Here is a 24,900-nt window from a genome sequence, read left to right on the forward strand (position 1 = left end):
CTGGTGGCACAGTGGTTAAGTGCTCGAATGCTAATGGAATGGTCAGCAATTTGAACCCACCAGCCCCTCCTCGGAGAAGGATGTGAGTCTGCTTCCATAAAGATTTATAGCCTTGGAAACCCTATGGGCAGTTCTCCTCTGTCTGATAGTGTTGCTAAGAGTCAGAATTGACTCAATGGCAATGGGTTTGGTTTTTTGTATTTTTTTTTTTTTTTTGGTTGACGTCAAGTTAATTCCAAATCATAGTCCATCCAGAAAACCCTTGAACATATACCCATTACATCAGCATTTCTTCGAAAAAGCACAAAAGATCAGTCATTCAAGTGCATTTTCAAGACTTTGAAAGAGCTGGGGGTGTCTTAGATATGGAAGGTGTGTGTGTAATTATGTCTGTGTCAGTGCAGTACTGCTCAGAGCCAAACATCTGTGCGCCACTACCATGGCTTCTAAATGTGACGGATGGGGGAAATTTTAAGTGTGAATTAGTATAACAAACTACACTAGAACAAAAATATCTTTGGGGTCTTGAGATTCAGGTTGACAAGATCCAATCTAAAACACGTATGAGTATTACCATTAGCAACATCCACATATCAGATTTTCCTCTGTTCCTGATTAGGATTAACCTGGAGAGTGGGAGTGGTTTCATCTTTAATAATACCTACCATCTTCTAGAAGATTTGAAATTATTGCTTTCTTTGCAATTGCTTTTATAGATTCATAGTAGGATTCTTAGAAGGACCTTCCAGGTCACCTAGTCCAGCCACCTCACAATGCTGCGTTCTGTCTGTGGCATTGCTGAGTGATGACCATGCTACTTTAAGAACTTCTAAGAATGAGATACTCAGTGTCTCACAGACAGCCCTTGTCATTTTTATTGTGTTGTTGTTTTGGGCTACTGCATCGATTTCTACTCATAGCAACTCCGTGTGACAGAATAGAACTATCCCCTTGGGTTTTCTTGGCTGTAATGTTTATGAAAATAGATCACTAGCTCTTTTCTCCCATGGAGCAACTGGTGGGTTTGAACAGCCAACCTTTTGGTTAACAGCCAAGTGTTTAACCATTGCACCACCACAGCTCATTTTGCCATTTTTAAATAACATCAATTTTTTTTCTTATTTATTGTGCTTTAAGTGAAAGGTTACAATTCAAGTCAGTTTCTCATACAAAAACTTAAACACACTTTGTTATGTGACCCTATTTGCTCTCCGTACAATGTGACAGCATACTCCTTCTCTCCACCCTGTATTTCCTATGTCCATTCAACCAGCTCCTGTCCCCCTCTGCCTTCTCGTCTTGCCTCTTGACAGGAGCTGTCCACATAGTGTCATGTGTCTACTTGAGCTAAGAAGCACACTCTTCATCAGTATCGTTTTATGTCTTATAGACCAGTCTAGCCTTTGTTTGAAGAGTTGGCTTTGAGAATGGTTTTTGTTCTGAGCTAACAGAGAGTCTGGGTGGTGTCCCTCCAGTCTGTCAGACCATTAAGTCTGGTCTTTTTTACTAGAAAGTGCATCCCACTTTTCTCCTGCTCTATCAGAGATTCTCTGTTGTGTTTCCTATCAGGGCAGTCCTTGCTAGTAACCAGGCACCATCTAGTTCTTCTGGTCTCAAGGTGATGGAGCCTCTGGTTTATGTGGCGGTTTCTTTCTCTTGGGCTCATAGTTTCCTTGTGTCTTTGGCATTCCTCATTCTCCTTTGCTTCAGGTGGGTTGAGACCAATTGATGCATCTTAGATGGCCACTTACTAGCTTTTAAGACCCCAGACACCACTCACCAAAGTTGGATGCACAACATTTTCTTAATACACTTTGTTATACCAGTTGATCTAGATGTCCCCTGAAACCATGGTCCCCAGATCCCTGCCCCTGCTACTCTGTCCCTTGAAGTGTTTGTATTCAGTAAACATCTTAGCTTTTGGATTAGTTCAGTTATGCTGATTTCCTCTGTATTGTGTGTTGTCCTTCCCTTCACCTAAAATAATTCTTGTCTGCTATCTAATTAGCGAATACCCCTCTCCCCACCCTCATAATGATCAAAGAATGTTTTCTTCTGTGCTTAAACATTTTATTGAGTTCTTATAATAGTGGTCTCATACAATATTTGTCCTTTTGCAACTGACTAATTTCACTTAGCATAATGCCTTTCAGATTCCTCCATGTTATGAGATGTTTCATGGGTTTATCATTGTTCTTTATAGTTGCGCAGTATCCCATTGTAAACGACACCAATTTCGAGAAAGTTCTTTAAACCCTTAGATACATGACATTTATTAGCACAAAACCTCATACCATTTTCATAGTGATGATACAGCAAACGGTTGGTTCTTTTCATGGTTTTTTCCCCTGTGTGTTTTTTCTTCTCCAGCTCTGATCATTGCCCGGATATTGTTTATAACAGGAGCTCAGCCTCAGCTAATCGTTCTGCTTTTACCTCATGTTTTGGTGGTTATCTAGATTACAGGACTCATTTAGAATCTAACTAGAAATGAGAAATGCGTTGCTTACATAAATGTTAAAGCTTATCAATCAATAGGAAAAGGAAAGGCAGCTTAGCAGAGGCCAGTAATAATTCTAAGAAGTATTGTCTTTTGGAACATTCTACGATGATCCTGCCACTGGAGCTATCTGTTTATCTTTCGGGTTTCAGAGTTTCCAGAGAAGACTTGCTGCCTCCAGAATACTTCCCAACCCCTCCGTTGGTGCCAGGATTTCTGCCATTAGCAGCTTCCTCCTTGATTTTGGATTTTTATAAAAATGCACACAGACCACAAGACTGCTTTTTAAGCTCTTGGTGGTCACCTCACTTAGCATTCATCATTTGAGGTCCCTCTCTGGCAGCAAATTTTAAATGGGCTAAGGGAGTTAAGAAGGAGGAAAGTGTAGATCACAAAGGCACACGTTTTAGAGATGGGTAGAAGTGGGATAGGAAGAAGACATTGGTGGTTCAGTGGTAGAATTCTTACTTTCCACACGGGAAACCTGGGTTTAATTTCCAGGGCAACGTACCTCACGCATAGCTACCACCCATCTGTCAGTGGAAGATTTCGTGTTAGTCGGAATCGACTCAACAGCAGTGGGTTTTTTTTGTTTTGTTTTTGTGATGCTGAACAGGTTTCAGTGCAGCTTCCAAACTAAGATAGATTAGGAAGGAAGGCCTAGTGATCTGCTTCCAAAGATCAGCCACTGAAAACCCCATAGATCACAATGGTATAGTCCGCAGCCGGTTATAAGGATGGTGCAGGTCCAGGCAATGTTTAGTTCCATTGTGCACGGGGTCATCATAAACTGGGGGCCGCCTAGATGACAGCTAGCAACAACAGGGAGGAAAAAATATAAGAAAGGTAACATTTTTGAGTGCCTACTGAGGGCCCAGAAACCCTGGTGGCATAGTGGATGAGTGCTATGACTGCTAACCAAGAGGATGGCAATTCAAATCTGCCAGGCGATCCTTGGAAATTCGATGGGACAGTTCTACTATGTCCTATAGGGTCGCTATGATGCGATGGCAGTGGGTTTGGTTTTTGGTTTGGCTGAGGACCCAGCACTTTCACAGATAATTTTTACAACAATCCCTGTGAATTGGGACCCACTTTTTACAGATGAGGAAACAGAGACAAAAGACAAAGTGACCTGCCCAGGGTCATAAACTAGTTGGGGCAGGGCTGGGATTTAAACCAAAGCTGCCTAATCTCAAATCCGTGCTCTTTCTATCATCCTGCGACACCTTGTGCCATCATTGAAAGGAAAAGGGCAGAGAGCTGGAAAGCTGAGACAGAATCTGCCTCTTCCCAATTGTGCGTACGGCTGACACTTTGAAATCATACACATGTGGCAATAAAAATGCCTTAAAGCTAGCTAATTTTAAGCCTTGGCTTTACATCAGTTAAATTTATATAGCACTGTAAAATATTTTACGTGTAGTAAGGTATTTGTTTATAAGGAGCCTCTCTCCACTTGCTCTGAATACTTTTTATTCTTTATAGATAATTCCCCCCTTTTTTTGAGAAATAGACAGTGTTCACACTCTTCACATGAACCGTGCACATATCTTGCATTTTTACCGGAATGTTGGTGAAGATCAGCTCTAAGGTTCTTTCTACGTTTGTTATTGTTGTTTGTTGCCATCATGTCAATTCTGGTTCATGGCGACCCCGTGTGTGCAGAGTAGGACTGCTCTATAGGGTTTCCAAGGCCGTGACCTTTCAGAAGCAGATAGCCAGGCCTGTTTTCAGAGGCGCCTCTGGGTGGATTCAAACTGTTGGCTAACCTTTCAAATAGGAGTCAAACGCTTACCATTTGGGCCACCCAGGGACTCCTTTCTACATCTTATTCCTTGCAATATTTTGGCTATCAGCTGTTGCACTAGATCACAGAAAACAAACTACAGATTTTCTGCAGTGGTTCCCTTTGGGAATGATAGAGGATTAATTCTTAGATATCCTTCCAAATTAGTCACTACAACCAATGTAGCAAAACCCCTCGACTCCCCTACCGACCTGTATTTACACATACACTCAAACCTGTTTAATACTTGTCCGGGATTATTTCCTGCCTCTCACTCTCATAGTTTTGGAGAGTAATGGAGTACATTGTCCTCCAGGGAGCTACACCGTTTTCCTGAAGCAGACTGTGATCAGATTTTGGGAGAAAATCTTGCCAGGGGTGGGTCTCTTCAACCCATTTGGTATTCTTTCACAGCAACCACAAAACCACGCTTTCTCTCTTAAGTACACATTCCTGGGACTATAACAAAGGGCTTCTGTGAGCTTGAAACCAGTAGGGGAGGGTATAGCATGAAGGACCGAAGATTTAAAGGGTTTCATTTCTTCTGTGCTGGAGACAGTATTGTATTTGAATGCAGTTTGGAATCTGCTTCTCCACCACAAGGGGAAATAGAAATTTGCCCTAAAGCTGCACCAGGACCCCAACTGGTCTTTATCCTCATAGCTTAGTGATTTCCTGCCACCCGCGCAGCAGGGCTTCCTGACATTAAGGGGCCCAGGAAATGTGGCTGTGTCTGCCTCAGACCCGGGGTACAGGAGCCCCGGCCGGGACAGGCTCTGTGTCCTTGCCCCCAGGTCACTTGCAAAGCCACTGTGCTAATATCTTCTCCTTGCTGTGTGGCTGCTTAGCCAGGCCTGTTCTCTCCAGCCACAGCGGACACCCGCAGCTGATCTGCCCTTCAGAGATGGCAGATTTCATCGTTTTAGAAGAGTTAAAAGAAATCCGAGTTTTGCATCCTCCCCACCAAGGAGAATTGGATTTTACAAAGAAAGTAGCAAGCATTGCAGAGGAAATCCCCAACCTAATTGTAAGGGCACAAGATCCCTCTGCCCCGCACGTGAGGGAAACCTGCTTCCTGGCCTGCTAGTCCCAGGCACTGTGAGCCGTGGAGTTGGCTGGGCTGCCAAGCTCCTGCATTTTCAGTAGCAGAGGTAATGTGGCCATGACTCAGAATTATGGGACCTCAGATGCTAAGGAAGTGAACTAACTTCTTTTCGGCTCACAGCGGACTCATAGGCAACAGAACGGGTTTCATGTTCTAATGAAACAGTATAGAAATTCTGTCCTTGGTGGCTAAGTGATGTGTGGTGTGAGTACTCTCTCTCATTTTGACTCTCTCTTACACACACACACTCTCTCTCTCACTCACATACCCATCCATTTCTTGCTTTCTTCAAGTCAGAACTGAGCTGAGAACTATAAATCCAGTCCAAATTCCTTTAACCCAGGGGTCCTCCCAAACACAAAAAAAGAAAAGATTTTTTCTTGTGATATGCTCATCCAGAGTTGCATGTTGTTCGCTGGATTTAGGAAAGGGCAGAGAATTATTCCACTCCATTTAAGGAAAGGCTGTATGGTTAGTTGATAGGGCCTTGGGCACAGGATTGACAACAACAATAATAAAAGAAATACACATGCAAAATGAAAAGTTTGTAATGGAGAACAGCTTAACAATTATATAGCGGTTTTCTTCCAGGGAGTACCAAGCCCTTCTTTGTAAATTCTGCCCCATTCTCACAGAGCATGAATTATTTCCTAGAAATGATTTAGGCTCTTTTGAAAAATGCATTGATTTTTTTTAACCATCATGATCCCAGTTACAGTAAAACCTCTATTATCTGATTTTCTGTGAATGGTAAAGCTATATTAACTGGCACATTATATTTTTTACCAGTACGGTGACTGCTGGTGTTTATAATGGTGACCCCAAAGTTCTATAAGATCCTGAACTGGCTACTCAGAAATCAAAGAAAGATTAAATTGTATTCAATAGACATTTTAAGTGTCTGTCTTATGATATTCAAATTCTTTATAGGGGAGCCCAAGTATATAGCCATGTTGGTTTTCCAGGGCAGTACCAGTTCAAAATATTTTGTTCTTTCTTGCCTTGTGTCTTAGTCATCTAGTGCTGCTATAACAGAAATACCACAGTTGGATGGCTTTAACAAAGAGAGATTTATTTCTTCACAGTAAAGGAGGCTTAAAGTCCAAATTCAGGGTGTCAGCTCCAGGGGAAGGCTTTCTCTCTCTGTTGGCTCTGGAGGAAGGTCCTCTAGTCAGTCTTCCCCTTCAGGAGCTTCTCTGCGCAGGAACCCTGGGTCCAAAGGACATGCTGTCCTCCTGGTGCTTCTTTCTTGGTGGTATGAGATCCCCAACTCTCTGCTTGTTTCCCTTTCCTTTTATCTCTTGTGAGATAAAAGGTGGTGCAGGCAACACCCAGGGAAACTCCCTTTACTTTACATTGGTTCGGTGATGTGACCTTAGTAAGGGTGTTATAATCCTACCCTAATCCTCTTTAACATAGGATTACAATCACAAAATAGAGGACAACCACACAATACTGGAAATCATGCCCTAACCAAGTCAACACATATCTTTGGGGGACAAATTTTAATCCATGACACCTTGTAAATCAAATCTTGCAAAAAAAATGTTAATATTTTGGGTCTCAACTACAGGTGATTACATACAAACTTGGCAGGGAAACAAGTTAGTTTTCAGAGTAGCTGTTGCAGATGTGAAATATCATAAATATGATCACCAAAGTATGGAACAAATCACTCCACACACTCTCCACTGTTACTTTGAAATCATATCCCAATCGTACAGGTTTTTGAGTTGTGCCAGGATTTGACAACAGCATTCAGAGGCTGACAGTGGTTTAGTATCCACATCAAAAATGGCTCAGGTCATTCACCTTCCTTGTTGAGCTCTGCGACTCTTTCTCCAGGCTTCATGAGATGTGGCTTGCCATCATTTTCCTTGAAAGAAACCTTGCACAGAAAAATAAATGGAATATACCATGAGGAGATTTTAACCAAGGAATCGAAACCCTACGGTATCTAGGAAAGAGGTTGAGACACATGCACCGCCAGGGAAGGAATGTGAGTAGAATGGCCCTTGCCCTACTGCCTCTCCTTTGCATGAAGCCCTTCCCTGAGAAGCATGATGCAAATTATATTCCAAGGTCGACATGCTGCTGGGACAGGGACCTAGGTTTCTCATCAGAAAGATGAGAGCTTGAGCCCATCAAGAGCCTAGTGGAGAAGAAAACAGAGGACCTAAAGCAACAGAAAAAGATATACCCTACTCTTAGAGTTCATCAGCTCACACAGTCAGCTGAAGAGATCAAATCACGCCACAAAATAGGATATCTACTCATCATTTAATGGTGCTTTATAGTTGATCTCACAACAGCCCGGCAACATGGGCAGGATAGAAATAGTTATTCCCACTTTACAGATGAGAAATGAGGTTTAAAGACAGTGAGCGACTTACTAGGTCCTATCCAAACAAGCAGGTGACAAAGCCAGGATTAAAGACAAGGCTTTTAATTCTTATCCAGTGCTCACTCCATGATCCGTTGATGCCCTGCTAGAATAAGGTCACTCTTTAAAGTGATTAGTCCCCCACTAGCTGGTATGAGTCAGAATCAACTCAACGGCACTAGGTAGGTACCTGGAAGAAAATAGGTTTGATGCATATGGAAAGTACCATTGGTAGAGAGTAACCCCCAGTGCCACCTCTACTTTGGAAGTTTGGTGTGTGAGAATAGCCAAAGATTCAGTTATTCCTTCCATTTGCTGACGAGTCAGCCCAGACTCAGTGATCCCATGTGTCTCAGAGTAGAGCTATGCTCCATAGGCTAATTTTTTGGAAGTAGATTGCCAGTCCTTTCTTTCCAGGCACCTCTGGGTGGACTCTGCCAACTTCCAGTTAGTGGGCAAGTACATCAACCACTTATACCTCCCCTCCACCCCCCAAGGATATTTGATGTATTAGAATAGCCAAAAGATCTCAGTTCTAATCCTGCCCCTGCCTCTAACTAGTTGGGAAACGTTGAACAAACCTCCTTCTGTTTGTGTGTGAACAGGACACAACAAATAAAAGCATTTGACTGGGACAGAGAACAGTATTTTGCGTGTAATAGAGACTCCCGAATTCTGCAGTTGGTAAAGGGTTCTAAAGGTAAAATGATGGAAGAGACAGTTCCATCACTGTTTGTTTTTTCTGCTATTGGCCACCTCTGAGGATAGCATGTCTAATCCCACTTGGGGTGGTGCGTTATCAGAAAAGACTTCACACGGAAGGTTGCCCTTGAGGAATACTAGTACATTTTGCAGTGTATGTAGTTTACCAGGCAGAAAAGAAAACAGAAGCATCCCATCCCAGGCAGGGAAGGGGGAACACCTTATACAAAGACTAGAGAATGTGGTGCCTCTGAGAATTGCAGGCATGACAGTGTGGCTGGAGTCAGCCTTGCCAGAGAGCGAGGTAGGAAGTTAGCAGGAGCTTGAGAGGCCCTGGGAAGCTATTGAAAAATTTTAAGAAAGGAATACACATCAACTTTATGTTTTAAAAATCATTGTGTCATACCCATTTCTCAGTGACCTGACTTTTTTAGTTTTTACTGGGTAGAGGAGAGATCCCAAGGTACACCGAGAGTAATGAGCAGGGAATCAGAAGTCTTCTTCATCCTTTTTATGGTCACTCCCTCTGTGAGCCTGCACACAGCCATCTTTCTCCATGTGAGCCAAAGGGTGGTGGGTGCCACACAAAGCTGAGTTGGAAAAGGTGGAGGGAGTAGGCTGAAGGGTCCATACAGCTGGTAACAATTTAATAGCATTAATATTAGTCAAATTAAACTGTCTCTTGCTTTACTTTTGATTTTTTTCCCTGTAGCAAACGGAGACATTAACTAGATGCCAACTTTCTCCCATCCTTATATTGGACCCGTAGCCTACTTAGAATTCGGACGTTCAAAGTCCCAAGCCAGGGATGGCATCTGGCATTACTTCCTCAGAATAGGTGGAGAGGGGAGTAATTGTCCAGCCCTTAGAAGCATCTGGTGATGTGCTGTGACGTGGTGAAGGGAGCTTGAGCTTCAGAGTCAGGCATGCTGGGCTTGGGTCCTGGGTGCACCACTCACTGGACTCACGATCCTCACAGATCATCTGATCTCTCTGGCCATGTCTGTCTTTTCTCATCTGGAAAATGGAATAGTCATATTTACTTTCCAAAGTTTTGAGGATCAACTATATTATATCTCCAAAGCTCGAGGTATATAGTAGACTCTCAATTTGTGTTTTTTGCCCTTAAATGCCAAAAATTCATATTCTTTCAAGTAATCATTCTCTTAGAAATGAGAGATCCAGTTAGCGTGAAATGATGCATATCAGAAAGGAAAATGTCTCTGAGATACAAACAAGGAAAGCTTAGGAAGGAAGAGGAATCAATAAACAAATCAGTGGATTAGGGGTCAAAAATGTCCTGGACACTGGTCTTACGTTATAACTCTAAGGACTATTTTCCGCTGATGATCTCAATGCTTACCTAACTAATAATATGCTTCTCTAGCCAGAAATACACCATTTGTAGGACGCATTCAATTTTAATACACAAGTCATTATTACTCATCCAAAAGTCTTCTTGCTCTTCTTCTTGGCCACAAATAACACATCTTGGCCCGACCAGCCACCATGCCAAACTCAAGTGCATTAACACTTAACCAGGATGGCTTCCCTGGGGAGTACAAAGTCCAACACTTGCATTTGGAGCTTCTTGTCTAGGGAAGAACAACACATGCAGTGATAACTCTAATTTAACACAAAGTTCTGCAAATTCTATGATACAGAGCTTCAAAATGCCCTGGAAACAAAAAGACAGGAGGAAAGATATTTTTAGAAGAAAGCTTCATAGAACAAGTGACTGTAGTTCTTGGCCTTGAAGAAGGGGTGAGTTTCAACAGGCAGAGATGGAGGAAAATCATATTGCAGTCAGATGAAGCAAGTGGGTGAGTTAAGGCATACCGAGGAGCACCTGGACCATGGCAGGTTTCTTTGGTTATATAAGAAAGTCCTGGGAAAAGGTCTTGAAAAGTGCCAGATTTGAGTGTTGGATGCTTCTTTAAAGACTATGATTTTATTCTGTATGTCTTTGGTGAGGGGCCTTGAAGATTTTTCATCAAAGAAGCAATGGGAAGGGTTCTCAAAGAAGATTTCTCTGGGAGCACTGTACATTTTCACTGAATATTTGTTGTTGTTTTGGCTTCATACCATTTATAACATGGATCTTGATATCTCTGAGCCTGAAGTTTATGCTTCCAGAGAAAAATGGAAATGTCTGTCTTTGCTTAGTTCAATATGCTTTCCTCAGCTGGGCCCTGGACACTGCTCATCAAGATGTTGGGTGCCCCTGGTCAGCTGTCTCCTATTCCCTACTGCTGCTGTTGCACATGGATACCGTGTTTTCTAACCGACAGTCCCACTGCCCCCTCAGCACGCCCCTAGACAGCCTCACCTCCTACTTCTTAGGGAGCAACCAGCCAGCACTCCTTCCTCTCCTCATCAGCTTCAGTTTATCTGCATTCATTCAAATTGCAGTGGAAGAGGTCTTTCCTGCCTTCTGTAATGGGGCCAGGAGTTCTGGCTCCTACATCCCAGACTCTTCCCCTTTCTATATGTATCCTCCTTCTCATTTGCGTTTAGGTCCCTTCCATATTAGAAGAAACCTGCCCAGGTGCTGTATGACTGATCACTACCATTTCATCTCTTTTTTTCCTTTACAGCCAAGTTTTTAAGAGTTGTCCATACATTCTCTCTGCATCCTTACTCTCCATTAATTCTTAGCACATGACCATGCTACCCCCATTACACCTCTGCTCTGGCTAGAATCACCAGTTGCTAAATCTACAGGACATACCTGGGCCCTCCTTATCTTTACTCTCCATAGCATGTAATGTATCAGTACAACTTGTTTGCTTCTTGAAACTCATTTCTGTCTTGGCCTGCAAGATAACACTCTCTCCTGATTTATTTCCTGCAGTTCCATTCCTTAAATGTTTGCCTCTGAAAATTTCATCCACTCCAATGGCCTCAACAATGATCAGTATGATGATGACTTCCAATTTTATTTTTTGTTTTTTTAATCTGTAGTCTATATCTTTCTCTTAAGTACCAGATGCATGTATACAACTGCCTACTGGGCCTCTTCACCTAGATACCTAGATGTCCCACAGTCACCTTATTAAAGAAAACTGAATGTATTTCCTCTCCTCTCCACCCTCATCAGTGATGGGCACCATCATCCATCTAGTTACGAGAATCAGAAGCCTGGGTTTCATCATTGACTGCTTCTTCCCCATTGAATTAATCACCAGGCCCCATCAATTCTACCTGCATAACATCTTGAGTCCGTCTCTTTCTCCATCCCTTCTGCTTTCATTCAGGCTAACAATATCTGTCATCTCCATTTCTGCAACAGCCTTCTAACTGGTCTCCTTGTACCAGTCTTGCTCTGCTCTAATTCATCTTCCACTTTACGGCTGGAATGATCCTTTGAAAACAGTATCTGATTATGTTACTCCTTTGTTTAAAATCCTTCAGTGACTCCATGTAGCCTCAGGATAAGTCTAAACTCCTTAGTACAGCAGACAAGGCCCTTCCTAATAATAGCTAACATTTATCAAGTGCTTAATCTATACCAGGAATTGTTCTAAGTGCTTTACATGTGTCTTGACATATTTAATGCTCACAACTCTCTGATGTAGGTCCTGTTACTACCCTAGTTTTACAATTGAGGAAATTGAGGCCCATAAAGGTAAGTAACTGGCCCAAGGCCACATAGCTAGTAAGTTGGGGAGCCAAGATTCAAACCCAAGAAGCTTTACCCTAGGGCTGTACTCCTAACCACATGCTACCTGTTATGGATTGAACTGTGTCCCCCCAAAAATGTGTGTCAACTTGGCTACTCCATGATTCCCAGTAGTGTGCAATTGTCTGCCATTTTGTCATCTGATGTGATTTTCCTGTGTGTTGTAAATCCTACCTCTGTGATATTAATGAGGTGGGATTAGCAACAGTTATGTTAATGAAGCAGGACTTAATCTACAAGATCCGTTTGTATCTTAAATCATTCTCTTTTGAGATATAAAAGAGAAAAGCAAGCACAGAAACAGGGGGACCTCATACCACCAAGAAAGTAGTACCAGGAACAAAGCCTGTCCTTTGGACCTGGGGTCCCTGCACCGAGTTGCTTCTAGACTAGGGGAAGATTGGTGACAAGGACATTCTTCCAGAGCTGACAGAGAGAGAAACCCTTCCCCTGGAGCTACTGCCCTGAATTCAGACTTCTAGCCTACTAGATTGTGAGACAATTTCTCTTTGTTAAAGCCATCTATTTGTGGTGTTTCTCTTATAGCAGCACTAGATAACTAAGTCACTACCCTGCCTCTCCTTCGTGGGCTATAACTTATTCATTCAACAAATGTTTGTTGAGCACACACAATGTGTCAGAAATAGTTTGAGGCATGAGGGATATAACAGTAATCAAAGCGAAGATTCCTTTACATTATAGTGAAGAAAATTATTAATAAACAAAATAAAGAGTAAATGCTAAAAAGAAAAATAAAGCAAGAAAGGGAATAAGAAGGAATCAGAAAGCAGGGATGTATGGTTTCAGATGGAATGTCCAGGAAACACTTGAAGAAAGTGAGGCTCTCTGGGAGAGGAATACTCCAGCTGAAGGAACAGCAAGTACAAAGGACCTGAGGTAGAAATGTACCTGGCATGTTTGAGAAACAGCAAGGAGGTCATTGTGGCTGGAGCAGAGTGAGGAAGTAGGATGATAGGAGGTGAAGTCAGAAAGGGATCAGATCATATAGGGGCCAAAAGGTCGTTTTAAGGTCTTGAATATTTACTCTGAGCAAAATGGGAAGCTACTGGGGGATTTTGAGCAGACAACTGACATGATATAAATTACAAGCAGAAGAGTAGCATGTTTTAAAAGGAGCAGCCTGGCTGGTGTATTGAGAATAGACTGGAGGGAAACAAGGATAAAAGCTGGGAGAACAGTTAGGGTCCAGTAACAGTAACCAGGCAAGAGATGATGGCGATTTAGACTAAAGGTAGTGGTTTAGACTAAAGATGTGGTAAAAGTGGTCAGATTCTGGATATGTTTTGAAGGCAGAGCCAACAGCATTTGCTAATGGACTGGAAGAGGTTGTGAAAGAGAGTAGGCATGGATGACAGCTAAGTTTTGGGCCTTGGCAACTGAAAGAATAGAGTTGACATTCACTGAGATGGGGAAAAGTAGGAACAGCAAATTTGGACAATGTTATGGGTAACATTGCGAAGAATGGGAATCCCGGAACACTTAATTGTGCTCATGTGGAACCTGTACAGTTGTTCGAACAGAACAAGGAGATACCACGTGGTTTAAAGTCAGGAAAGGTATATACCAGGGTTGTATCCTTTCACCGTATTTATTCAAACTGTATGCTGAGCAAATAATTCAAGAAGCTAAACTGTGTGAAGAATTCAGCATCAGGATTAATAACCTACAATATGCAGATGACACAACCTTGCTTGCCGAAAGTAAGGAGGACTTGAAGCACTTACTGATGAAGATCGAAGACTACAGCCCTCAGTATGGATTGCACCTCAACATAAAATAAAAATCCTCACCATTGGACCAGCAAACAACATCAGAGAAAATAAACGGATAAAATATTAAAGTTGTTAAGAAGGACTTCATTTTACTTGGATCCACAATCAATGGCCATTGGAAGAAGCAGTCAGGAAACCAAACAATGTATTGCCTTGGGCAACCCTGCTGCAAAAGACCTCTTTAAAGTGTTCAAAAGCAAGATGTCACTTTGAGGACTAAGGTGTGCCTGACCCAAGCCAATGGCATTTTTGGTTGCCTCAAGTGCATGTGAAAGCCGGACAATGAATAAGGAAGACCGAAAAATATATCATGGACTACCAGAAGAACACACAAATCTGTCTTGGAAGAAATGCAACTGGAATGGTCCTGGGAAGCGAGGATGGTGAGACTTCATCTAATGTACTTTGGACATGTTATCAGGAGGAACCAGTCCCTAGAGAAGGACATAATGCTTGGTAGATTAGAGGGTCAGCGAAAAAGAGGAAGACCCTCAAGGAGATGGATTAACACAATGGCTGCAATGATGGGCTTAAGCATAACAACAATTGTGAGTATGGCACAGGACCAGATAGTGTTTCGTTCTATTGTAACTAGGGTTGCTATGAGTCGGAAGCGACTGGGCGGCACTTAACAACAACAACAACAACAACAATATCAGGAGGGCAGTTTGGAGCATAACCAAAAGCCAAACCCGTTGCCATCAAGTCGATTCTGACTCATAGCAAACCTATAGGACGCTATAGGTCTGTCCCATAGGGTTTCCAAGGCTGTAATCTTTATGAAAGTAGACTGCCACATCTTTCTCCCACAAAGGAGCTGGTGGGTTTGAACCACTGACCTTTCAGTTAGCAGCCGAGTATTTAATCCCTGCACCACCAGGGCTCCTTAGTTTGGGGCATAACCTGAAGAACATAGTAAATCTAAAATGCCTGTTAAACATCAAAATGGAGATTCTTGCCACCAACCCCGCACCCCTTTAAATACACATTGTTGTGATTTGAATTGTTTTTTTTATTTGAATTATGTCCCCCCAAAAATGTGTGTATCAGTTTGGCTGGCCGTGATTCCCAGTCGGTATTGTATGATTTTCCTGCATGTTGTAAATCCTGTCTCTATGATGTTAATGAGGGAGGATGGGCAACAGTTGTGTTAGTGAGGCAGGACTCAGTCTACAAGATTGGATTGTATCTTGAGGCAATCTCTTACGATATAAAAGAAAGAAGTGAATGGGGCAGGGGATGGACCTCATACCACCAAGAAAGCAGTGCCAGGAGGAGGGCACATCCTTTGGACCTGGGGTCCCTGCATGGAGAAGCTCCTGGTCTGGAGGAAGATTGATGAGAAGGCCAACAGAGAGAGAAAGCCTTCCCCTGGAGCTGACATCCTGAATTTGGATTTTAGCTTATTTTACTGTGAGAAAATAAAACTTCTCTTTGTTGAAACCATCCACTTGTGGTATTTCTGTTATATAGCAGCACTAGATAACTAAGACACACATTCACATACCTCTCATATGTTCTAGTCCTACTGAACGATTCAGTTTCCCCAACTGGTTGTGATCTTTCCTATGTCTAGCCTTTCCATGTGCTGTCCCCATACCTGGAAAGCCATTATCCTCATTCTCAATTCATGCTTCAGTTCAGAAAATCTCCCCTGGTCCTGCACTAATACACTGATTCGTAAACATCTATTTACACTTCTTTCTTCCCTACCAGCCTGTAAGATTCGTGTATCATTCACCTTGATGTACCCTGTACCTAACACAAGATGCAATGCATAATGGGTACCTAATATGTGTTTGGAGTCCCTGGGTGGTACAAATAGTTAATGTACTCAACTGCTAACTGAAAGGTTGTAGGTTCAAGTCTATCCAGAGGTGCCTTGGAAGAAAGGCCTGGCAGTCTGCTTCTGAAAAATCAGCCATTGAAAACCCTATGGAACACAGTTCTACCCTGACACATGTGGGGTCTCCATGAGTTAGAATCAACTCAGAGGCAACTGGTTGGTTAATATGTGGGTGGTGAGTAGGTGACTAGGTGAAGAGATGGACAAATGAGCACTCAGCACAGTTATACCAAACTCTGTTTGATGGTAATGGTGGGAATTCCCCTGGAACATTGCCAGGTGAGATGATCACTCCAGACTGAAATGGAAGAAACAGCAGATGTCAGGAAGTTTTCATGTTAATCCTGACATGTACACTAGGACACTGCAGCATAGTTCCCCTTTCCTGCACACTCTTCCCACCTTCGTAGCCCAGTTCTGGCTCCTGATCTTGTTAATCTCCAGAATCAGTAAGCATATACCCTTTACATTACACATCCAGGTTGGAAGGGGAAATTTTAGTTATAAAACCAGAAGCGTCTTTAAGCTAATGACGTGCCGCAAGCTTGCTTTCCAGTGATCAGGCCTCATTATTTAGGAAGCTGCCTCAGCCAGGCATTACTAATTTGGGCGTTACTAATTCGAATGCCTATTCAGGCAAATGAGCAATGAATGTAAAGTGCTTTTGTCAGTGAATCGCAAGTAAAGGGAAGATGGAAGGATGAAGTAAAGGGAAAGTGATAGAATGAGTTTTGCTTCATTTCCAGAAAGGACTGTCATTGCTTCCTGGAAGCCGCACTTGGCAGCAGGCATGGGGAATGGGAAAGATTTATTTCCCTATGCCAAAGCTCAATAATTCAGCTTGAGTATTTCAAATCGATACATTTCTTGCAAAGTTTCCAAGGGCTGCATTAGAAAAGCCATTTTTAAAAATTATCGTTACACGATGGCATCCTCTGATGAGCCTGGCGTGTCAGGGATGAACAGGGTCTTCCAAACAGATAAAACTCCAGTGAGAAGGGAGGCGGTTAGAAGCAGGAAAGCAGAGTTAGAGCTGACAGCAAGGCCAGGCACACCTGCAGAGCCTCTGGTATTCACACCTCATTGGTTTTGTGGGGCTCTTTCTGAGATAAGCAGCTGACTCGCTGCTTCTCCAGCTTACACAGGAAATCTGTGACTACAACATAACTCTGTATTTCTTTGTTGTTGTTGTGAGGTGCCGTTGAGTCGATTTCGACTCATAGTGGCCCCATGTGACAGAGTAGAATTTCCCCATAGGGTTTTCTTGGCTGTAATCTCTCCGGGAGCAGATCGCCAGTCTTTCTCGCACGGGAGCTGCTGGGTGGGTTTGCACTGCCAACCTTTCAGTTAGCAGCCCAGCGCTTAACCATGGCACCGCTAGGACTCCTCCATATTTCTTTGATGCTCCAGTTTGTCACTGAGCATGCACAAGACCAACTTAGGAAGGTCTTCACTTTTGATGTAGAATTACCGAGGTGTTCAGCCTATAGGCAGAGTCACTTGAGATTTTTGTGAGTTTTTAAAAATTGTTATCATTCTGACATCTAAAAGTCTTGACTTTTTGTAATACCTGTTGCCATCAAGTCAATTCCTTAGAACACAAGGTAGAACTGCCCCAAAGGGTTTCCAAGGCTATAAATCTTTACAGAAGCAGACTGCCACATCTTTCTCCCATGGAGCAGCTGGGGGGTTTGAACTGCCAACCTTTTGGTTAGCAGCAGAGCGCTTAACCACTGTGCCAGTGGGGCTCCTTTTTTTTTGTGATAAATCCAATGTTGATTCTGACTCATAGCAAACGTATAGGACAGAGTAGAATTGCCTTATAGGGTTTCCAAGGAGTGGATTTGAACTGCCGACCTCTTAACCACTTTGGTTAGCAGCTGAACTCTTAACCAATGCACCACGAGAACTCCTCTTTTTGTGAGAGGAAGTGTGAACAGACAGTATAAGGTTGTGGTTTTATTATTGTTGTTGTTTTAATCTCCTTAGAAATGCCTTCCATCTTGGAAGTTTATTTTCACTAGAATCATCTCATCATTCTTTAAATGAGAGAAGCCTTTACATCCAGTTTCCATTGAGCCTTGAAGCCATTTTACTGTGTGTATTTGCTCTGGGTACTCACTCTGTGCTAGCTGGGTGTAGTGGTTCCTGCCCTTTGCACTGTAGGCCCTTTGGTGTGACCAGACCCCTCAGATTAATCACACTTCTTGCCCTTATTACCACAAATACCAGCAGCAGTTCACCAAGAGACACAAGATTAGTCCTCTTTTTTTATCAGACCTAGGTGGATGCTGTCCTTTCAAATATGATATATTCTGGAATGGCCTCTGGAAAGACAGCAGGGGCCGCAGCATAGTTTTTAATCTCTCAGAACCCCACATGAAAGCAGAGCAACTCAATAGCGAGATCAAAAAACCCATGAACAATATTTACAACAAAACAAGGTGACAAGATGTTCCCAAGATACTCCAGGGTTTTCAATGCCTGAGAGCAGGTAAACCTCAAGATAGCCAAGAGACATTCACTGAAAAGCATGGGGGTCTATTTGAGAAGAGTGGCTGGAAGTAGGAGTTGTTTTGCTCATTCTCAGGGCAGGTGAGTTCAAGTGGCTTGTGGTGAGGTCTCAAGGGTGTAGAGCGTCCTAGGCACTGTGAGCTCTGGAACTAACCAGCCCAGTCCTCCTTCCAAGATGGCTACACTGAGGAGAAACTGCTGGGAGTGGAATCAAGCTGAACAGGATAAGAATAACAGAGACTTAGGAAAAAGGTCCTAATAAAAGTGGGAAATGGGAACAGGACCAAGAAATTTCAGAAAGCAAGTCACATATATACTACGTGGAAAAAAAAAAAAGGAGCTTGGTAAAGTTAGAGTCACACCATTTTCTAAAAGTTCAGGAAAACTAATTTCATGTGAAAATGATCAATAGAAAGCAGGGAGGTCAAATCCCTTGCAGATTTTTATAAGAAAAAAATAAGGAGCAGAATAACATCCCCAAAGGAAGCATTCTAAAAAGATGTGGCTTGGAGCACTCAAAACTGTAGCCTGTTACCAAACAAGGTAACAGACCCTAAGAAAATGATATAAGATATGAGGGGAAAAGAACGTAAATCAAAATTAGAAAAATTCAGGAATGAAATCACAGAACTGAGAAAAGAATTAGAAATAAAAAAAAATTATTTCAGAAATGGAGTGAGTTAACAAGAGTACAAGATGAATATATACAAAATATAATTCCTTAAGAGAAAACAAGAAGGCGAAGATAATAAACAGAAAAATTAAAAAAAAAAAACCATTTAAAAGAAAGTTACAAATATTAAAGAGAGGCAAGGAAATTTCAACTTTGGATAATAGAAGCCTGTGAAGAAGAAAACGAGAGCAAGGGATAAGCCAAGAAAACTTTGAAACTACATGTTGAAACAGCACACCGTGTTAACCCAAATATCAGCCCGAAACTACCAACACCAAGGTATGTTCTAGTAAAATGGCTCAACTTTAAAAGAAATAGGAAAGGTGCTTTGGGCATCTAGGCAAAAACAGCAGGCAACTTAAAGGAAATGAAATTAGATTATCATCAGCCTTTTGTACAGCAAGTCTTCATGCCAGAAGCAAATGGAATAACATATTTAAGTTACTCAAGGAAAGAAAACATGAGCCAAGGATTTTGCAGGGACAGAGGTTTTTGATTTTTTTCTTGGTTGTCTTTTACCTGACTCCAACTGACCATCTTAAGCCCAGAAGCCAGGAGATTGATTACTAACCTTTACGACTCTGATCCCAGGGAGTATATAACCAGTAATAATAATAAAAAAAAAAAGGTCACAATTTTGTTCATGGATAAATCTATGAAAGCCATTTTCCAAGAGGGTAAGGAATAGAGAGAAGTCCGTGACACATACACACATATACAAGTGCACAATTATCTTTAAATAGAAGTTGCTTTTCCACGTTCAATTTTTTTCGTTTCATGAGCCATCAGCAACGCAGTTAAGATGATTTCATCCTGCCTTTGTTGCCTCAGTCAGTCTGCCCCTCAAATGCTGACTCAGCGTCAGCACAGACAGCCTCTCAAAGGAGTTAATTCAGCACCCAAAGGCAACCAGCCTTTGAAAACACTGGAATCACTCACCAAAGAGTCAGGGAGGAGGAGGAGGAAGAAGGGGGGGAAATTCTCCTCAAAAGAAGACATTCTTCAAGAAAAGCATTGTTGTAGAAGAGTTTGAGATTGCTTCGTACCCCTGGTCAAATCTGCCCTTTCAGCCCTGTGTGTATTTTCTGAGGTCTGTGGAGTTAACACTGTAAGTTAAACGCTTCCTTCAGTCTCCTTTTTCCTGGCCCTTCTACCTCCCAGCCATCCCTAAACCTCCTGTTTACCTCAGGGGATTCGGGAATAATAGGGGCTGTCTCCATTCTGAGTAAAGGCAGCTTGTTTTTTTTTAGATGTGGGAATAAAGGGAAGCCAGGAGAGAGGGCACAGGCACAGCTGAACCAGACAAAGGAAAGCCTCTCCCGTGCCAGTGACTGGGCAGAGCAGGTCCCCGTTCAGAATGAGAATGAGCTTCACTCTTGTCACACTTTGCAAAGGAATGTTCTGCAGACTGTGGTGGACACACGAGACGATCCTGTGTGGCTTAAAAGAGCAAGAGGGGCAAGAAAGGATATTCATTCTTCTTTACTCAGACACCAGTAGTTGATCCTCTGTGTTCTGTGGGTCATGCAGATCCAGCAGGCCCTTTATGTTCTCTGTACTGCATTGCCACCGAGGATTCAAAAACATTCGTGCACAAGCTTTCCACCAGCAGCTTAAATTTGCTCACTAAATCAGTTGGAGGAACATTAAACTCTTAGTATCTATTTTCCTACATTTTTTTCTTCTTGAAGTCGGGCTTCTTCCTGGGTATAGATAAGTTATATTATCAGATTTATAGTTTTTTTTTTTTTTTTGGCAATATGGGAAATTCTGCTTTTATTATCTCCTCGTTGCTTTAGAAACTCATCTATCATCTCTCCTTGTATAGCAGAGCTACCTCACTGTTAATAATTAAGATAATTTGCCAGTGATTAACATTCACTAGTATGTATAAGAAGTCCCTGGGTTAAGTCCCAAATGGTTAAGTACTCTACTACTAACTGAATGGTTGGCAGGTCAAGTCCATCCAGAGGTACCTTGGAAGAAAGGCCTGGCAATCTACTTCCGAAAGATCACAGCCATTAAAAACCCTATGGAGCACAGTTCTACTCTGAAACACATGAGATTACTATGACTTGGAGTTGATGCGAAGCCAACAGTTTTTGTTTTTGTTTTAGTAATGTACTAAGTAAGGGGCAGCTGTGGTTCAGTGGTAGAATTCTCACCTCCCATGTGTGAGACCTGGGTTCAGTTTCCGACCAGCACACCTCTTGTGCAGCCACCACCTGTCTATCAGTGGAGGCTTGCGTGTTGTTTTAGTTATCTAGTGCTGCTGTAACAGAAATACCACAAGTGGATAGCTTTAACAAACATAAATTTATTTTCCCCACAGTTTAGAAAGCTACAAGTCCAAATTCAGAGCACTGGCTCTAGGGGAAGGCTTTTTCTGTTAGCTCTGGAGGAAGGTCCTTATCTCATCAGCTTCTGCTTCCTGGTTCCTTGAACATCTCCATGTCCTGGAACCTGTCTTACCCCATCTCTCTTCTGCTGGTTTGTATAATCTTATATCTCAAAAGAAGTTGACTCAAGATAGACCCTGTGCTGATCTTGCCTCATTAACATAACAAAGACAACCCATTCCCAAATGGGATTATAACCGCAGACATAGAGGTTGGGATTTACAACACATATTTTGGGGGAACATAAGTCAATTCATAACAGGTGTTGCTATGCTGCTGAACAGGTTTCGGTGGAGCTTCCAGACTAAGACTAGAAAAAAAGGCCTGGCAATCTACTTCCAAAAATCGGCCAGTGAAAACTATGGATTACAGTGGTTGAGTTACCCGCGGCTAGTGGGGATGGCACAGGCCAGGCAGCGTTTTGTTCCGTTGTGCATGAGGTCTCCATGAATCGGGGGCTGACTCAACAACGGCTAACAACAACCACAGTATGTATAAAAACTTGCACTATATTAGCAATGAGTCATAAAATAACTGAGAAGGGACATTCCATATTTAAGGTCAGGTGTTTGCATTTCATAAGGAAATGACACCTTATCTGCTTTCATAGTTTTATTGCCCCCCACGCCCTGCACTCCTGACTGAGGTGAGAGCAACCTTCTGCCTCTCTCTTCTGTTTTTCTCCCCAAAATATCAGGAGGGACAAGTGTTTTTCTCTTCTCAAACCCAGTTTAGTTTTTGCATTATATCAAAAGTGCATGATGTCAGGCTAATTTGCATACACGAGGCTAAAAAATACTAAACTGATTCTCCAGGACTCCATGGATAAACTTGAGGTCGTCCATAAACTTAGAAATTGTAGGCAAATATTTGTGTGCGTGTGCCTGTGGCTTTCAGAAGAGGGTTGATAGTTCTCACTGAATTCTCAAAGGGATCCTTTGCCACTGTATTTTAAGAAAGCACAGCTCTAATCTCCCCAGCTTCCCCATTATCACTGCATCCCCCTCATCATCTCTCTTTTGAGTACAACTTTAATTAAAATGCTGACGTGTTATTCCTCATGAATTTTTTACATTATTTTTTAAATGTTGAATTAGGGTATTATTGTTTATCTCCATTACTGAGTTTCTGGCACCCCGTAAAATTTGTGCCCTAATCCCAGATCTCAGTGGGGTTTCTAATCCATGCTTCTTGCCTCCAGCTTCTCACCTGTTCCAGTCCATTCTCTATATTTCCACCTGAGCTGTTTTTCCCAACTTGCACATTGATGATACCAGTCCCTTCATTTAAAACTCTGTACTGGTCTTATAGCTCCTGCCAGAGCCTTCATACTGCCAACAAGGCCCCTGCTCCAGCTTTTGTGGCTCCTGTGAGCTGCAGAGAATATTTCAGCCTCCTAGCATGGCAAAGTACAACTAATCTGCTATCCAGCCCCTGTCACACCCAACCACCCAAAATGTATCGAGTACTTCCTGTATACTAGGTACAGTACAGAGTCATTATATGGATTATCTCATTTCATACTTAGATTGCTGGAAGAGGTAAGTACCCTTCTTAGCACCATTGTACTGCTGGGGAAGCTGAGGTTCAGAGATATAACTTAACCACGGCCTTCTGAGCTAGTAGGTGACAGGACCAGTATTTGAACTCGAGACTCTCTGACTCCAAAACGCAAGTCATTATCTAAAACGTTATATGCCTTTCAGCACATTGGGCCATGTTGTCCAACAGCAGAAATAAGAAGGAATCTTATCAGTCATATTTGTGAGGGTAAAAAGCAAGCCTGGGGCCAATTTTGCTGCTAACAGGTCTTCTGATTTAAAAAAAAAAAAAAAAACTTGTGTCTGAAACTGGATAGAAGCTAGAAAATTCCACAAAATGAAGTTTATAAGAAAAAAAAATATATTTGAAGGAATTGAATATGACTGAGTATGAACATATAGTATTCCTGCTCTTGGGGTTTTGGCTGAAAAACAAATGAGTATAACCTTCCAACCTCTACTTCGAAACTAAGTGCTAAGATACAGGGTAACCTTGAGGACAAAAATAGGAAATGTTTTGGAACTTTCAATTCTCTAGGGGCAGAATTTATGTGCAGAAAGCAGTTTTGATCAAATAGCTCATCCAAGGTTAGAGGCAGACCCAGAGGAATGAGAGTGCTGGGACTTGTCAGAAAGCATCCCAGGCAGGCGTAGGAAATGTGAGGGTCTGCATAGAGTGCCAGGGGCTAGGGGTGAATGGGGAAGGGACAGGAGTCAGAAGGATCTCCTGTAGCAGTGCCCCTGGGAAGCAGCCTGAAGGACTATGATGATATTTTATTGGTTTTATTTTGGAGGGTACAGCACACAGGAAACAATTTTAAGGTAAACCCTGTCTGCAGCAACCCCTCTGCTGAGGTCAGAGCTCTGGACCTACAGCTAAGCCAAACCTGCCATGAGAAGTAGAGTTTATGGTTACTATGCCTAATTCCCTTGCATTTTTTACAGTGCAGTTTAGAGTGCAAAGGGATTTTATCTCCATGATTTCCTTAGACTCAGAAGAAATTCACTAGGCTGATATGGAGCTCTGGTCGTAGGCCCATTGTGACTTGGGAAAGTCCCCCAACCTCTCTGAGCTTGTTTCTTTGCACATACAGCTGTGGCAGCCTTGGCTTGTTCACAGAATGGCTGCCAGAATGACATGGATATGGGAGCATCTGATAATGCTAAAAAAAAAAAAAAAAGAGCTGCCCAAATCTGAAGTGTCCTGACTATCAAAGCCAGAGCAGGAGTAAGGGTTGAGAATGGTGTCGGGGAGCAGAGGGGCTGCAGAGCTGGCCCAGAGGTGGATCACCTGGTAATGGAGATCTTTGGCTGTACCCACAGCCTGTTCTACAGGCTTTACCTAGGGGGCCATTGTATGCCAGGTAGGATGTGAAAATCACTGAGAAATTTACAGGTACATGCATGCACATTTTAAACCCTTACCCTAATGATTAGCAATTTTATCTCCCAGAGGGTAGAAGAAGCAATGAGGGGCACTGCTAATTTGGACTCAAGTCTGGCAAGTAAGGGGGAGTGGTTGGCAAAGAGAAATGATGGGAGTTTTGGGTGAGAATGAAAACATCATCTTAGAATTTGGGGAAGGGAAATGAAAGGCATGATCAGGCATGTTCCTTTGGCTTGTAGAAGGCAGATTTCAAAAACTTTAAAGAAAAAGTACCTATGATCCCGTGGTCGGAAATCCTAAAACACAACTCAGGAGAGCCCGGGTGTTCTTGAAATTCTAGCATATAAATTGCACGTGACTCGTAGCGGGATGAGAAGGGAGGGAGACAGCTAAAGAATATGATGAGACTCCATTGGGACATTCTCTGATGAGCTCAGTTTTTAAATAGATTGTTATTCTAAACATAAAAGTAACACATGCTTAATATAGAGAATTGGGAAATAAAAAAATAAAAAGGAGACGATAACCATCACCTATAATTCTGCTTTTGTGCGACAGTTGCTGTTAATTTTGTTTCATTAGTGTT

The 24,900-nt window shown here is 42.3% G+C and overlaps 1 protein-coding gene across 2 annotated transcripts in view; it reads left to right on the forward strand.

Annotated features, from left to right (window-relative positions):
• The window catches only part of ETV6 (ETS variant transcription factor 6), a 300,096-nt gene that overhangs the window by 198,794 nt on the left and 76,402 nt on the right, over positions 1 to 24,900 (forward strand). The window lies entirely within an intron of this gene.

Source organism: Elephas maximus, chromosome 4, assembly GCF_024166365.1.
Source record: "Elephas maximus indicus isolate mEleMax1 chromosome 4, mEleMax1 primary haplotype, whole genome shotgun sequence".
In the NCBI taxonomy this organism is placed as follows: domain Eukaryota; kingdom Metazoa; phylum Chordata; class Mammalia; order Proboscidea; family Elephantidae; genus Elephas; species Elephas maximus.